Source organism: Copidosoma floridanum, unplaced genomic scaffold (genome assembly GCF_036245765.1).
Source record: "Copidosoma floridanum isolate Cflo_tuat_1 unplaced genomic scaffold, Cflo_Japanese_pri ptg000030l, whole genome shotgun sequence".
NCBI lineage: Eukaryota > Metazoa > Arthropoda > Insecta > Hymenoptera > Encyrtidae > Copidosoma > Copidosoma floridanum.
The window spans coordinates 24958039-24973826 of record NW_028321907.1 but is presented as its reverse complement, the minus strand read 5'-3'; positions in this window follow the sequence as shown (position 1 = coordinate 24973826).

The following is a 15788-nucleotide window of genomic DNA, read 5'->3' as shown; positions in this document are numbered from 1 at the left end:
GCGGACGTATTTAGCGTTTTGAGATGTCATTTATACTATATACTTATGTACCTACGGCAATATTTTAAAAATTATATTCTAAGGTGAACAATATATTCATTTAACTCAAAAAGTGCACCTATGCTCCACCATGAACACTTCGGTCAATTTTCTTATCCCCTCCAACGACATTCTACCTTCTACCGCGAATAATTATGCTACTTTTATGTATATAATCGACAGATCAGAAGAAAAAAGGCCAGATTATAATCTCGGATAAAAAACGCCCAATTCGCCATAATTAAACGAAAACAAACTCAATCTAAGCGTTCAGATGAAAACAAGCCTGCCTCATCGCGCTCAGAAAAAATGATCCCAACTCGCTGCTAAGGTCTGGGGCTTCCGTTTCTTATAGATAATACTATGAATTATCCAACAGGCACATTTAAACAAATAACCCTGCGCTGACACTTGACAATTTATTAATTAAAAAAACGATAACTAACAGAAGCATTTCTTATCAAATAACACAACACGCTTTCTTTCCACTTTATTAATTGTGAGATCAATAATTAATAACAGAAGCCCTTCAAAATGTTATCAAGCACGCTTACATGCCTCTGTATCAACTGATACATCTATAATATATAACAAAAACAGCTTAAACACCAAAGGACATAGCGTGCTTACTTATAACTTTAAAAATTAACAAAGCAGTAATAAATAATAAAAGCACGTTTGACTAAATCGTACATCAAGTGGCAAGTATACGTGATGGGTCATGTGGTAAAAGATGCCTTTGTTATTAATCATTGTCCTATGATATATTTAATAAAATGACAAGCAAGCACACTGGGTCATCTGGTTAAAGGTGCTTTTGTTATAAATTATTGCTCTATCAGTAAATAAAGTGGCAAGTGAGTGTGCATGGTCATCTGGTTGAAAGTCGTTTCGTTAATTAATAATGCTGAGTCATCAGGTTAAAGGTACTCTCGTTATTCGGCATATAACCGTACTACCAGCACTGCCCTGGTGGTTGAAAATGCAACTATAACCTATTACATTCTCATTGTTTTGAAGTTTCAGCGGGCTCCGTAATAATTTAAGTTCAGATTGTATTAGGTGTTATCTGTACTTTTCAATTGTGCAAGAACTATAAATTAATTAATTAATAAAAGTAAATAATTTATTATCTAGACAGCACAAAGTACAGACTAGACTGCAATTACCATGAAGCCTGCAACAATTTCAAAACGCTGTAAATGTTACAGGTTATAGCTGTATTTCCAACCAATAGGGCAGCGCTGGTAGTACAGTTATTGTGGGGAGCTTATATATATATATATATATATACGTATAGGTTTGTAACATCAGCAGCTCCTCCTCCACATCGCTTCGCTAGTGGCACACGAATGTATGGCCCTGCGTGGTCAGAGTGAGCCAGACTTCTCTAGCCGCTCGAAGAGTGCGGAACTGTAACTAAGTACGATACTTTGAATAAACTTGATCTCACACATCTTATATCAAGCCTCAGTTACTGCATCCAATACCTTGACTAATTTCCACACTGGTGACCCCGCCTACGAATACTACAGCACAGAAGCTAAGCAACAGTGGGAAGACGCCAAGACGGTTTCATCATTTTAATCACGGACACGTGCTCGTTGGCGCCAACATTGCATCCGTATCCAGCAGGCCACGTGGTAGCAGGACTCAACGAGTACGCACCCGCCAATTTTGCTGCGCCAGCAACGCCAGAACTCTTCCATCGACACAACACCTAGCAATATTTCCACCAAGCATCCTTCTGCGTCAAACTAACAGGTATGCGTGTACAATGCGGCGTGTCTGAAACGAATTAAGTGTACAAACAATACTGCGAATTGTGTTTTTATTTTTTTTTCTTTTAACGTTCGCGGGCGCAATTTTTTCGAAATCAGCGAAGTGTGGCGCGTCATTGTCAAATCTGAACCCTGTTTGTACTTATTTGCCCCTATTGGCACGTTAGTGATTCGCGCTATCATGCCTAACAACGACGACGAAATCTCGCGTTTGCGCGCCGAACTCAACGAATTAAAAGCTCAACTCACGGCCAACACTAATGGCACTGAAGACAGTGCCCAAGTATCCGCGTACCGTCAACCAAAAATCCCAGCATTCACGCGTTCAAACCCTATCGCGTGGTTTGCACAAGCCGAGATCACCATGCGCAACGCCGGTATTACCGTTTCGCCTACTAAGGCAGATTTCGTCGCGGAAAAGTTGGACGTGGATGCACTGATGTGTGTGCTCGAACTTCTAAATCTAACACCGAGACCCAACGATCTTTACGAACAAATCAAGAGTCGTATTTTAGCTACATCCAGTGGATCTGCGGGAGAACGCTTGCGTCAACTTCTTCGCAGCCAAGTATCAAACGAGGGTAAACCTACACTTATCCTAAATCGCATGCGTGCACTAGAGACTGGTTGCGGAAATGAGGTACTCAAGTCGATCTTCTTAGAACAAATGACCCCCAACTGTCGGGCTGCTCTCGCAATCTCAGATATTACCGATCTCGATAAATTGGCCGCCGCGGCAGATAAATATACAGAGTCTCTCGCTTCCGACACCCCCCAGATCGCGGCCAGTAGTATAGAGACTTCCGCTCTTATACAAGAGTGGAAGGCAGAACTAAAGCGACTGTCAGACAAGATCGATCGTATTGAGCTCAGTCAAGTTAATTCTCGCCGTCGCGCTCGTTCAAACTCTCGCAACCGTAGTCCTTCACGCAGTCGTGACAGCAGCCCGTCAGACGGTAAAAGATATTGTTTTCCGCACCGCAGATATGGCGACAAAGCATACAGTTGCCGGGGAAATTGCGACTGGGACGCAACCACGTCAAAAAACTAGCTTCCCCCGTTCGCGTCGAAGCAACGAGCGGGAGGCCCTTTGTTCAAAAACGCTTCCATATTCGCGACGTAAGGTCGGGCCTGGTCTTCCTCGTCGACACCGGAGCCGATATTTCCCTGCTACCTAAAGGAAAAGTGGAAGCAAAACCGTGTAATTTTAAGCTGTTTGCGGCCAATAATTCCATCATTAACACGTTTGGCGAAAAAGATCTCGTCCTCGATCTGCGCCTCAAACGCTGCTTTACCTGGAAGTTTCACGTGGCCGACGTCCCCAGCCCAATTCTCGGTGCCGACTTCCTTAATTATACAGGGCTTATCGTCGACGTTCTCAGACGCAGACTAATCGACCCTTTCTCTAATACTTTTTCAATCGGCTGCTTCAGGCTTGCAGAGAAGCTTACAGCCAGTCCGCTTAGCCCCGTATCTCGGTTCTCGAAAATCCTTGCAGATTTCCCAGAAGTCATCGGTGCCAAGCCTACCAAACACATAACCGCCGCTGATATCTTTCACCATATAGAGATCCACGGTCCCCCAGTCGGCGAGCGCACGAGAAGGCTTAGCCCTGAAAAGTTATAAGTAGCCCAGGCCGAATTCGAGGAACTAGTGAAACGGGGTGTGTGCAGACACTCAAAAAGTCCCTGGGCGAGCCCTATACACTTAGTCAGGAAAAAAGACGGCTCTTGGAGGGTCTGCGGAGACTACCGTAAACTCAACTCCCGTACAGTGCCAGACAAATACCCGATACCCTATTTACATGATTTTTCAGCCCGTCTTGAAGGCAGCAAAATTTTTTCCAAGCTCGACCTTTATAGAGCGTATTACCAGATACCAGTTGCTCCAACGGATGTTATTAAGACCGCGGTAACTACCCCCTTTGGGCTGTATGAATATATATTCATGCCTTTTGGTCTTCGAAACGCCGCGCAGTCATTCCAACGGTTTATAAATCAAGTAATAGGAGATCTTGATTTCATTTTTGTTTATCTTGACGACATACTCGTATTCTCTCGGTCGCCAGAGGAACACGAAGAACATCTTCGCATCGTTCTTACACGCCTTAAAAAGTTCGGGTTACGCATCAACGTGCCTAAATGCGAATTAGGTCTTGAAAATATCGTGTTCCTAGGCCACCAAATTAGTCAATCTGGTTCCAAGCCTTGTACAGGCAAAGTCGATGCCATTTGGAACTACCCCAAACCGACCACCGTGGCTGAGCTTCACACGTTTCTTGGCATGGTAAACTTTTACCGTCGGTATTTGTCCCACGCGGCCGCCATTCAGTCGCCTCTCTACGCGTATATTCGCAATACAAAAAAAAACGACAAGACCACCATCATTTGGACCCCTGAAGCAGAGCAAGCTTTCACCATTACTAAGACAACTCTTGCTCAGGTTGCGTCACTAAGCCATCCGTCCGCTGATGCTCAAACTCGCGTCGTGACCGATGCCTCCGATTTCGCCATGGGCGCCGCGCTCGAACAGCTCATCAACGGCTCCTGGAAACCTCTCGGGTTTTTTTCCTCGAAGTTCAGCGCTGCGCAACGCAACTATAGCGCCTACGATCGAGAGCTTACGGCTATGTACGAAGCCGTCAAGTATTTTAAGTATTTCCTCGAAGGCCGAAATTTCACACTCGTCACTGACCACAAACCGTTAATTTTTGCTTTCCAACAAAAAGCCGAAAAAGCATCCCCTCGCCAGCTTCGTCAACTCAGCTTTCTTTCTCAGTTTACCACGCGCATCAAACATCTACCCGGCTCCGAGAACGTGGTTGCAGACACCCTTTCACGAGTAAACATCATTCGTCTTCCTTCCGACCCAGACCTCATTGAAGTAGCCAAGCAACAAGCTAACGACCCAGAGCTCTCTGAGCTTCTCAAATCTTCAAACCACTCGCTGATCCTCAAACCGATCGAACTAGGCCACAACCAGACCAGAGTAATCTGCGACGTCACGGGTAAATTGCTTCGCCCTTTTATTCCCAAGTCATTACGCAGACAGGTTTTCGACCGGATCCATTCATCATCTCACCCAGGCCCCAAAGTCACTGACCAACTGATCAGACAAAAGTACGTTTGGCCTAACCTTCACCGAGACGTGAAAAATTGGTGCGTCAGCTGTCTAGACTGTCAGAAGTCCAAAATATCCCGGCATGTCAAGAACGAGCCATCCCAGTTCATCGCGCCAGATGATAGGTTCAGGCACGTGCACATGGACATAGTTGGCCCACTGAAAACTTGCGAAGGTTATTCGTACTTGCTGACAGTAATTGACCGTTTCTCCCGTTGGGCCGAGGCGATCCCTCTCCATGACATTAGTGCCGAAACCGTTCTCAGGGCCTTTCAAGACCACTGGGTCGCGCGTTTTGGGAGCCCCTGCTATCTAACCACAGATCAGGGTTCCCAATTCGAGTCGAAACTGTTTAATGCCTACTTAAGTTTCATCGGCTGTCAGAGGAAAAGGACTGTAGCCTATCACCCCGCTGCTAACGGCATCAGAGAACGCTGGCACCGAAGCATGAAAGCCGCTCTGATGTGCCACGACAACCCTAACTGGGTGAAACAGCTTTCAATCGTTCTTTTGGGCTTGCGCACTGCCGTGCGTAACGACACCGGAGCATCCCCGGCCGAATTTCTTTACGGCACCACCCTTCGCATACCAGGAGAGTTTTTCGTACCCGATGATTTCCTTGCGGATCCTCAGATCTTCATCGAAGACTACCGCGAACACATGCGCGAGCTTAGACCAGTACCGGTGGAGCACCGACACAAACCTCGCTCTTTCTTTTTTAAGGACTTGAAGTCCTGTTCGCACGTCTTCCTTCGAGTGAAACACCTCAAAAAACCCCTCGAGCGTCCATACACCGGCCCACACAAAGTGATCGAGCGCATTTCCGATCTCGACTTTAAAATTGACGTGAATGGAGCCCCGCGCGTTGTTTCTACCGAACTACTCAAGCCGGCACACTTCGTGCCTGAAAATTTGGAAACACCTCTGATTGACTTGGGTCGTTCTTGTAACCAGCCTCCCACCCCAATCCCTATCCTTAAGACTTACGAGCGAAAGAATAAAGATCTTAGAGTAAGGTTTAGTCAGACTGATAATTCTAAGTCAACATAATACTCATACAACGACTTTGTAAACCTGTATATGGTTATTTATTTTGTGTATTTGTATCTGATCAAAGTATGTATGATTTCACCTGTATTAGTTTTATTTTTATTTTAAGTAAAAAAAAAAAAAAAAAAAAAAAAAAAAAAAAAAAAAAAAAAAAACATGCAAATGTGCGTCTCACAACTCCTTTATATTAGAATTAAGTATATCTTACGTTAGTAACGTTTTCTAGAGGGGGAGTGTGTGGGGAGCTTATATATATATATACGTATAGGTTTGTAACATCAGCAGCTCCCCCTCCACATCGCTTCGCTAGTGGCACACGAATGTATGGCCCTGCGTGGTCAGAGTGAGCCAGACTTCTCTAGCCGCTCGAAGAGTGCGGAACTGTAACTAAGTACGATACTTTGAATAAACTTGATCTCACACATCTTATATCAAGCCTCAGTTACTGCATCCAATACCTTGACTAATTCCCACATTATCACGCCAAATTGATCATTGGACACAATCTGTTCATTAAAAAGTCCACACTATCTACCAACTGCATATTACCAATTTGTAACTGTTGACATCATGTCCACTGACTAAGTAGCCCCTCGCAATTAATCGCTGATTTTTTTGTATCCGAAAAAAAACATATATATGTAGAGGTAAACGATACGGCTATTGACACCATTAGAGTGATTGACCCCCTGTGTAATTTGTATATCTATATAATATACATGCGTCATTTGAAAATACATATGGTGGTCGATCACTATCGGGAAATTAACAACTATGCCGTTCATTCCTATTAAGTCTTACCTAAAACGATTCGTTATTATGGTTACGTATAGAACTTTCAAATAGCGCCATATCTTAATGTTTTGAGACTTAGCATGAAATCAATATATTAATATGTTTGACTAATATATATTCAAATATACATACACACAGACACACACCTACACGTATGCACGCACACATATTCTAGTGGGGCTCCGCACCCTGCGCGCTCCGCGCTCCAATCCCAGACTCACAGATTATGCTATAACGATAATCTTGTCTAAATAAGTTGCGTTTTTGTTGTACTTCTATTTGCGGTGTTACTGAAAAATTTGGCGGGTGCCTATGCAGCGTATCCAGTTGTCTTTTGCGATTTTTTCTTTGCATCTTCGGTTGTATTTCTAGTTCTAAATACGGTGTGCTTGTTATTTCCACTCCTTTTTTCAAATTTTCTTCTTTTTGCACATGTAAGCTAATTTATCCTCAGTCGGACCCTGTGATAGGATTTGCTCTTCACCATTGTTTAAGGATCTTATTTGAATATTCTTCCCCTTATTCTCTTCTTCGATCTGTACTATCTGTTTACGCAGCCTACCTCTTCTCCCTTGTTTCTTACGTGGTTCTGCTCCTTTACTCTCTGTATTTCCACCGGCCACTCTGATTCTGAATCTACGTCGCTGTGATCATTGACCATCAACTTATCTAAGTAATTCATCTTGCGAAGCTTTTTCCTTTCTTCCTTTTTGTTCGACTCGTCTGGATCGGATATTTCTATCTGCCATTTTTTATCCTTTCTTATGTTTTTCTCTCTTTTTTTCCGCATTTTGAATATTCGTTGGGGTAGCGCATTTATGTCACCAAGTTACCATGACCATCCCTCTCCTGCTCTCCAGCAAGTTCATACAACTCTCGTCGCGGTAGTTCAGGATTTTTCTCTCCATCCTCTATAATCGGATTTCGGGACAGTGCGTCCGGTGCCTTATTGGCTATTCCTGGTCTATAAACAACGTCAAATTCATAGCCCCTTAATTCAGCTTTAAGCCTATTAAATCTTATATCTGGCTTCTTTGATGAGTGAAAATGTTTAAGAGGCTCATGTTCCGTAACCACTGTAAACTTTCTGCCAAATAGATAGGGTCGAAACTGCTCTTTTGCATATACTATTGCAAGAAATTCTTTATCGTACGTATAAGGGTATCGAATTTCGTTGCTCTTTAGGCATCTAGAGGCATACTCGCACGGGTTGTCTTTTCCTATTTCTCCCTGACTCAATATTACCCCAATGGCATAGTCAGATGCATCCGTTGTCACCACAAATGGTTTTTCTAGATCGGGTGCTTTAAGTACAGGCTCGCTGCAAAGTGCATCTACGAGCGTTTTGAATGCTTGTTCATGCTGCTCTTCCCATTTAAACTCTGTACCTTTCTTCAGAAGCTTCGACAGCGGTTGACCAATTTTAGCGTATCCTTTAATAAATCTCCTATAATATCCAACAAATCCAAGAAATTGTTCGATTTTCTTTGCATTTGTAGGCCTTGGATATTTTCTTGCAGCCTCGATTTTTTTTGGATCCGTTTTTATTTCACTATTTCCTACAATATGGCCTAACACTTTTGCTTCACGTTTTAGGAATTGGCACTTCTTTGGCTTAATTGTAAGATTTGCCCTCGGCAATCGCTCTAACAATCTTATAAAGCGTTTGCGATGTTCTTTAAGATTCGACGCGAACACCATTACATCGTCTAAATATACCTCTACCTCATGGCCCTGCAGCCCTGCCAGTGCAAGCGTTATTGCTCTTAGAAACGTGTTCGGAGAATCCGTGCAACCCATTGGCATTCTTTTGTACTGGTAATGCCCATCCGGTCCCGAAAACGCTGTTTTATGAGCATCGTTTTCATGTATTTCGACTTGAAAAAATCCCTGCTTCAAGTCTACCACTGTAATATAGCGTGCCGTCGCCAGATGTTCCAGTATATCACTCTGGAAGGGAAGTGGGTGACAACTGCCCACTGTTATCTCGTTGAGTTGCCTGAAATCCGTTACTACCCGCCAGCGCTTTTCGTCATCTGGTCCTGCGTTTTTTGGTACGATCCACATGTTTGAGCTGTACGGTGACCCTGAAGGCTCTATTATGCCTTGTTCGAGTAATTTCTTAGTTTCAACTTTCATTTGCTCTCTTACAGCTGGTGGATATCTATACCGCTTCGTTACTATCGGTCTATCCGTAGTCGTGTTTATTTTATATTTTAAAAGATTTGTCGCTTTCAGTTGTTCCCCGTCGAGTCCAAAAACGTACGGGTCAACCTCTATAAGCCCTTGCACATGTTTTTTCTCTTCTTCGTTGCACCCCGATATGTTGACTAACTCCATTATTTTGTCGACTCGCACTTTCCTGCAACTTAGGACGTCTGTTTTAATGTTTTCCTTAAGTATTTGAGTATTCTCGTTGTCACGGTCGTCCTTGTCACAACCCTCGTTTCCCACGATATTTTTCTTCGAACATGTGCAGCTGGCGTCGTTTCTTATCTCATTGCCTAGTTTTTCATTCTCTTTAGGGTTTTCAGTTTCTCTAAACATCCGTACAAAGGCTCTTTCTAATGCTTCTACGTCATCCCCATTGACGTCCGATGAGTCAGCTTTCTTCGTCGTCTTACACTCTAAAAGGTCTACCACTGGGACTGGTACATTCATTAATTCATTTGATATATTTAGACTAGACATTCGGCATACACCCTACCATTATTGTTCGTTGCGATAAAATTACCGAACAAAATACCCTCTGTAAGCTTTTGTAGTGGGACCCAGCCCACTTTAATTTTCCTGTGCGACTCTTTTATATACGCATATATAACTTGTCTCGTTTTCGGCACAATTTCAAAACTTTCTGATTCTCGTAGCGGAATCCTCCTTCCATTCAACTTAAGTGTGTTGTCTTCGGCATTTATCTGACCGTTATAAAACTTAAAAATATCCCATCCTATGATTCCTTCCACCTCTATAGGAAAGTCATGGGGGACTACGTGTAGGGTACACATAAAGTTTTCTAGGGGTAATCTTATAGATCCCAAAGTTTGGCGAGCTCCGTGCGTTATGCCTTTTATTTTTAATTTTTCCCTACCATTTACCGCTACTCCAACATCGAGACAATTCTCTTTAATTATTGAAATTTCCGCGCCCGTATCGGCATAAAATGTCGCACCTTTGTTTATATAATTTATATAAGGGCTTTTTAGAATTACTGTAGGTGGTGTATATTCTACTTTCGATAAATTTATTTTCACTGTGCGAGATAGCTGCTGCTCATCTTTTTCTTCAGCCTTAGAATTTTCACGCGTCGTGGCATAAGTCTCCGATACCTTATGCTTGTCATTATCCATACCCTCCTCTAACACTTCTAACTTTCTCTCGTAAATTTCTTTATTTATTGCTTTGTTATGCCCGACGATTGGGGATCGCGTCGAATATCCTGCGAGTTTAAATGCCCGGTTTTCGAGCTGTTTACCCTCGCACTCTGTCTATTAAGATTATCTCTCCTATGATAATCCTGATTATCCTGATTATCCTGATTGGAGTATTGATTATTTCGCCTGTCCCGATAATCGTCCTTCCTGTGGTCATATCTATCATAATTATGACCTACTTTTTTGTCATTGTAACTATTTCCATCATAATTATTACTGTTACTATTATTGTTATAATAATTATGACTATTGTAGTTATATTTTCTTCCCTGGTAGCGATTCCCTTGGTTGTAAGGCCTTTTACCATTATTCCCTTGTTGTCGATCAAAAATTCTATCGTTTCCATACCGACGGTGATAATCATTATACGCCACTTTCCTATCATACCATCCTTCTTCTTCTATTGTTTCTTTTTTTGGTTCTTCATCAACGATAGGATTTTTTATTATTCCTTTTTTTGCATCTTGCCACAATTTTTCACATCCGCTAGTAGAATGGGCGCCGTGCTCCCGACAACTAGAACAGTACTTTACATCAGCCACACCGTCTCACTCGTCCGTATCTGACTTCCCCACGGGTGCGTCGCTACCGATAAGGCCTTCCATGGCGTCATATCGTCTCTCGGCGTTATTTGCTCTCAATCTGCTCTTTTGCACTATCATTGAGCGGCGGAGGCTTAATTCATTATCTACAGCAATGGCGGCTTCGATAGCCTTCTCTAGCGTTTTTGGTTGGAACTCTGCGACGTTCCAGTTATACGGTGCCTTTAATCCGTACAGAAACTGCCTCACTGCTTCACCGACTGATCTCTTTTTCGACGCGTCTTTCTCGGCCCGCGTCAAGTATGGGTTCGTCTCATGGGCCATCATGATCCCATTGTGTAATCGCTGGACTCGCCCGCAATATTCCATAATTAATTAATTATTCCATTGCATGACAGTTTTAAGCTCCGCTGCAAGTGTCTCTACTCCTCCTATTTTATTGAATCTTTATGATAGAGCCGACAGAAACTCGTCAATTAAATTAAATAACGATAATCGCGTGTAAAACTGATCGTCTGCTTTGACCCACAATTTATTTCCCAAAAGTCCTATGAAATATTTTTCCTACTGGGCAGGTATTGTTCCCTTTATCATCCTAACCATTTGCTCAAATAAGGGAAACTGCACGGGGTCTTCATTATACAGTGGTATACCATTTGCTGTGTTGTTTAGGTAGCCTAATATATTAAGATTCGAGCCTAAGGCTAACGGTACCCCTGTTTGTTGCCTATTACTAGGAGAAAATTGCATGGCTTGATGCTGAGGGTTATTTCGTATGTTACTTTGTGTCCTTTAAAAAAATTCTGACTGATTATTTATCGGCAGCTCGGTTGGTCGGTCAAATGCAGGTAAAAGGTATTCTGTATTTGTATACACGTCATTGTGATTTTCTTTGTATCTAAACCTCAGCCTATCTGTCCTATTGTTTGATGTATAGTAGTTATAATTTTTGTCATTTGAATGCAGAGGTGGCCAATCGCAGAATGGTATAAAAGGTTGTTCAGTGTTTGTATTTTCTTGTTCTCGCCGTTTGGTATACTTTTTCTATTTTATTTCCGATTCTGTATTTCTATTTTACTGGCTTCTAAAACGAGCGGAACTAGCCGTATTCGGGTTAAGTATTATTTTATTTTGTACGACATTTCCTTAGCTAAACAACCCCGAGGGACAATAAGTATATATATTTGGAAGGATAAAAAGAATTATTACTTTCTCTGACAGAAGGCACGAAACGATGAGCGCCAATATACTCCAAGTCATCCTCTTTACGATGGGTTCTTTTGAAACTGGATGTTGACTCTAGTCCTTCCTTACTCGATAGTAGCTGCGGGTGACTGCCTTGAATTTTCTGCGCCTGTTGTTGCACTGCACTATGTGTGCTTCCCGATTGTTGCCCGAAAATTCCGGAATATCACGTGTAAAAAAATAAATAAAACAAGAAATAAAGAAAAAAAAAAAATAAATAAATAAAAATAAAATGAAATATGAAAAAAAATAAAACAAGAAATGAAAAAAAAAAATAAATAAAACAAGAAATTAAAAAAAAAAAAAAATAATAAGAAAAAAAAAAAAAAACAACAACAAACCAGGGGGGATAAATGGGTCATGGGACCCACGGTAAGAACGAAGTTCTTTGAACATGACGAGTATAAAAACACAATTTCTCAGGTAACAAGGGGGTCGCCAGACCCATTGAAAGAACGAAGCTCTATAAACGTTAATACTGCATTCATGTAGTTCACTAAACAAAAACTTGAAAAACGAATAAAAAAAAAAAAATAAAAAAAATAGTTCAGTACTCACGATGGTTGAACTTCGTGAGAACGTCGTGCATAAATACAGTACTCACGAAGTTCAACCATCGTGAGTACTGAACTATTTTTTTTATTTTTTTTTTTATTCGTTTTTCAAGTTTTTGTTTAGTGAACTACATGAATGCAGTATTAACGTTTATAGAGCTTCGTTCTTCCAATGGGTCTGGCGACCCCCTTGTTACCTGAGAAATTGTGTTTATATACTCGTCATGTTTAAAGAACTTCGTTCTTACCGTGGGTCCCATGACCCATTTATCCCCCCTGGTTTGTTGTTGTTTTTTTTTTTTTTTCTTATTATTATTTTTTTTTTTAATTTCTTGTTTTATTTATTTTTTTTTTCATTTCTTGTTTTATTTTTTTTCATATTTCATTTTATTTTCATTTATTTATTTTTTTTTTCTTCTTTATTTCTTGTTTTATTAATTTTTTTTTTATTTCTTGCTTTATTTTTTTTCATATTTCATTTTATTACATTTTATTCATTTTTTTGTATTTCCTTTATTTAATTTCTTTCTTATTTTCATATTTAATCTTTTTTTTTTCATTCCCTTTTTTTTCATATATCATTCTTTTTTTTTCATATTTAATTTCATTACTTTTTTTCATTTATAACAGTAATTATTAGCATTACTGTTATGCCAAAAAAACCTCAGGTTTAATGAAAATACAAATATTTAATGCGTAATAACGCGCCTCATTATATTTAATTTACATAACCATATTTATGCTAATTAAATTTTTTTTTTTTTTTTTTTTTTTTTTAGATGTATTATTTAAAAAACAAATACACAATTTATAAAACAAATTCATAATTGAATGTATTGTCAGTGAATACATTTAAAAGTGGAATGTTATAGTTACGAACCACACGATAAGTACAAGAAACCGAATTTCCATAGTCGGCAGCGCTCGTAGCAGAGTGAGGAAGGTACAGGACTCACATGCAGAAGGTCGAGGGTTCAAATCTCTTTATTGGAAAATGTTTTTTTTTTTTTTTTTTTTTTTTTTTTTTTTTTTTTTTTTTTTTTAGAATTGTAAAAGAAGAAAAAATTCAAAGTGAAAGAAAAATTACGGTGGGGAAATAAAATTAAAATTTGTTAAAAAATTAATTGCTTGGGAGTGTGAGGGGGAATGGTGGGTAAAGGTGTGCAGAAGAGTAACACGGCACGGTTGACAGATATAGATATATAATGAGGAGAGGGGAAGTGTGTAGAGAACACTTGGTGAGGGGGGACGGGGTGAGGGGAAAAACTTGAGAGGAAAAGATTTCTGATTCAAAAAAAAAAAAATCTGTCGGTTTTAAAATTCCAGCCCCCCGAGTAACGCGACATAAAGAACTTCGTTCTAAAAAATTTTTATTTCGCGACAAAACCTACCCCACACTTAGCACAAAAACTGTTACGTAGGATTCTAAAGGTTCGGGGTGCTTAATATCAAGTGGCAGTTAAACTCAATCAATCACTTTATTGCTATATTCCTTGAGGGAAGGCGCTTTGCGTTCCATAGTTACTTATTGCGACTATCCTCCTTCTAGTCCCGACGTTCTAGAGCCCTGTGGCCACTGCTGCGGGCCTTTTTATGCTCTTTTTTCCCCCACTTGTGCTTCTTCCTACTACTAATAGCTGAGGCCCATTCCACGTAGTATGTTCCATACTGAACGTGACACTGTTTTATTTTAATCTCACATTCACAAGTTTTCCTTGAAAAAGCAGAGAAATGATATTCAGACCTTATGTAAACCTTCTCAAGCCATCATACATTGAACAAAAAATTTTCAGTATATTGTAGATGTATAAAACGTTCCGAGAAAAAGAAACTGCCAACTGAATAAGTCAGTTAATTTAAAAAAAAAGATTATGGAAATATCTGTGTTTAAGGCCTGATAAATCTGGATCTAAAACTAATAGCCTAGCTGACTGTGCTAGACTTGTGATCTTATCGCGGTAGCATAAAAAGTTCTGTAAACTTGTTATATTATTTAATTATTTGAGGTTGATTATTTTACTTCTATAGTCAATAGTATCATTTATTATGTATAAAATTAACACTTTTGTTTGACACACATTACTTAACGTATTAAAATTTAATCCTTAGTACTAAAGCTGTGAATTATTTGCTTTTTGTAGCACAGCAAAACTGTAGCACTGAATAAAATCCCATAATTATTTAAAAACTTTTTGTTATGCTGTTAAAACTTAATCTATATTATTTAAAATGTAAAGCAAAATGAATATGATCTTTCTTTACAATTTTGATAATTCATTTTTACTAAACCATGTAAACAGAATTATTATGATTAAATTTACGAAAAATAAAATTACTTAAATTGAGTTTTACATGAAACAACATTTAATAAAGTCTCTATGTTCTTACAAAATGATTTTGACAGGCTTTGAGAAAAGTTACAAAAATATCAATTTTCTTGTGTAAATCGAACAGTTTTTTAAATAAATTTTTAATATATTTAACAAAACTGTAGAAAAAAACATTTATTAATGTCATTATGTCTTAAGGACATTGCTTTTTAACAGTCTCTAGTTCTACTTGAGAAAAAATTTTCCTAATTTTTGTTCAGATCTAATAGTTTTCAAGAATACTTTATCTTATGTATAATCTTATGTTGTAAGAATTAATATAATTTATCTGAGCACTGAATAAATAAGTAAAAAATTGTTTTTCCTGCTGGTATTCGATACCCAGGTTAAAGTATTAAAAAGGAAAAAGTAATCTACAACTTTGTTCTGACAATTACAACAAACTTATTACACTTTTAAATATCGACTCATTTTCCCTTGGAATGAAAAGTATATGTAAAGTAAACGTTAAATCCGTGAACGAAAAGCAGTTGTAAAATCAATTACTAGATTTATTGTTGACGAACGTTAAGAGACACGAAACAATATGAAATATACTTTTATAAGATGTTAATTATTAATTAGGTAACCAAGGTGGTAAATATTATTCACGAAATGATAAAATAATCAACATAAGTTTCAGAAGTACCTCATAAGGACGTAAAGTCTTATCTAAGTGTCTAATCCACTTTGGCCAAGTGGGTACGACACTCTACTACGAATCCTCCGGACCAGGTATAAATCCCCAACTGAAGCAAAGAGATGCTTTTTTTTTACTACTTATATTAGCTTTTCTAAAAGCTTTTAAGCAGAAAAAATTTCAAATTACATGGATTACGATTTATACTTTTTTATTCTTTCG